At 32.6% G+C, this 2,316-nt stretch overlaps 1 long non-coding RNA gene across 1 annotated transcript; it reads left to right on the forward strand.

The window, feature by feature from the left end:
* The first annotated feature begins 393 nt into the window (after positions 1-393).
* LOC110883627 lies at positions 394-2,079 on the forward strand. The gene is made up of 4 exons (XR_002560525.2): positions 394-644; positions 744-850; positions 1,235-1,390; positions 2,056-2,079. It is a non-coding gene; the product is annotated as an uncharacterized LOC110883627 (long non-coding RNA).
* Positions 2,080-2,316: the final 237 nt, after the last annotated feature.

The following is a 2,316-nucleotide window of genomic DNA, read 5'->3' on the forward strand; positions in this document are numbered from 1 at the left end:
ATCTAAAATCCGAAATCTCAAATCGTTTGTGATTTTTGTATATGTGCTCACGTGTTTAAATGTTAAAATCACCAATCGTTTGAGTTATTCAGTTTGGTTTGTGATTAATTGATGAAATGGGTCTCAATTTTGTGTTCTTATTTGGAATTCTTTATCTTTTTTCGTGTAAACATTTGAGTTATTCAGTTACATAAAAATAATTGTGTTTCTATTTATTGTTTGCGTTAATTCAGATATAAAAACAAGATTGTTGCCATTAAACTTGTGAATAATGGCGATACGCCTGAGGAGATAGCGAAGACAGAAGGGCATTTCGTGCGAGAAGTAGCAATGTTATCGAAAGTGCAACACAAGAATTTAGTAAACGTTGGTTTTTGATCATCAAATGGATAATGTTGTATACTTTTATAACATATATTGAACAATTATATATATTTTTTCATATCAGTTTATCGGAGCCTGCAAGGACCCTGTGATGGTCATAGTAACCGAGCTTCTTACCGGTGGAACTTTAAGAAAATACTTGGTTAATATGAGGCCGAACGGGTTGGATACACATGTTCCTATAGGGTTTGCACTTGATATTGCGCGTGCAATGGAGTGTTTACACTCGCATTGAATAATTCACCGGGACTTAAAACCAGGTAAATTTCCGCTTTTTAATCATGTAAATAAATATTTACAATCGATTAATGTGTTACATTCGCTATGCTTTATTTTTTCTGAAAACTTGCTGCTTACAGCCGATCACAAATCAGTGAAACTCACTGATTTTGGTTTGGCAATAGAAGAATTGTTAACAGAGATGATGACTGCATAAACCGGAACCTATCGATGGATGGCTCCCGAGGTAATTAGTTACTGCGGTTGACGTGTCAAAATAAGTTTGGGTCAAAACGGGTTCGATTGGGTTGGCCCCAAAACATTTTTTTCGTATTTTTCTTATAGACTTATATAAATGGGTTATGTACTAATTATGATTGTATAAGCTATAGCGGAAAAGTATATAATTATCTTTTTTAAATCAAACAATATGTAAGAATTTATATACATTTTGGTCGATTTTTAACACGTTCAATTAATTTGACACGTATCATATTTAGGTACTTTTTTATTTATCAATTTATCCTATTCAAGATAAATTATAAAAATATAACCCAAAACAAACTCATTTTTGGTCAAATGAGTTGAAATTTTGCATTAGAAACTAAAAAAAGTAACGGTGTTTATGAAGCTTTACAGCGCGGTAACAGTTAGGTAAGGAGAAAAAAAGCATTATAACCACAAAGTCGACGCGTACAGCTTTGCAATTGTATTGTGGGAACTCATACACAAGTTACCATTCGAAGGCATGTCAAACCAACAGGCTGCCTATGCAGCCGCTTTCAAGGTATTTTTCCTCTCGAAAAATGGGCAGGTCAGACACGTTCAGTAACGGGTCAAAATGGGTCGGGTCAGCACTTGAGTATACTTGAAGCGACTTTTAAACCCTTTGACATGACTCCTATTGGCTGATCTTCACGTGTCTTCAGTTTACTTTTTTGACAATTTCTTTTTGCAATACTTTACCTTTGTTTGAAAACGAATGCAACTAAAATACAATTTTGTTACTCATTGATAGAAGGAATATAAGCAACCTCACTCAAATTTCAAATCTTAAAACTCACTCATCATATATAATCATTGAATTAGAATATATTTATACAAAAAAATGTTAAATTCGGATTCGGAAAACATTTCAGCTGATTAAAACTGCCTTCCATGATGATGACCACATGAAAATGGGCCAATAACATCATTGATAAAGTCAATGTGTGGGCCTGGCCCATGTTTTACTCATCAGATGTGGGCCCCTTGTGCTACAATACAACCAACCCATGTTTTCTGAATTCACTAACTTGGTTTAATTAGATTAGAAATATGTAATATTTTTTTTATCATATGCACTACAAAGCATTTTGTTATGTGGGTTGTTTTGGTTCATGAGGGTTAGGATCTTTGAATCAATTGTAAGTTTATTTTCAATTGATTGATCAGATTTTTGTATTTTATTAGAAACTAAAGGATGGCTAGATGGTGGTGAAATATATCTGGATGTTTTCTGGCCAGTGGATGTTGCTGCAGGTACTATTATTCCCCTTAATTTTGTATATTTTACCCTGAAAACTTCTTACATATTGATGTAATTAATTTTTAACGTTCATTCTTTTAATTCAACCAACTTTATAACATAAAACATAACAAATAAAAAATTGTTTCTGCTGGTGATTCTTATTTTTCATTTTATTTGATCAAATAATATGCATAATTGAATTA

This window comes from Helianthus annuus, chromosome 10 (assembly GCF_002127325.2).
Source record: "Helianthus annuus cultivar XRQ/B chromosome 10, HanXRQr2.0-SUNRISE, whole genome shotgun sequence".
Classification (NCBI taxonomy): domain Eukaryota; kingdom Viridiplantae; phylum Streptophyta; class Magnoliopsida; order Asterales; family Asteraceae; genus Helianthus; species Helianthus annuus.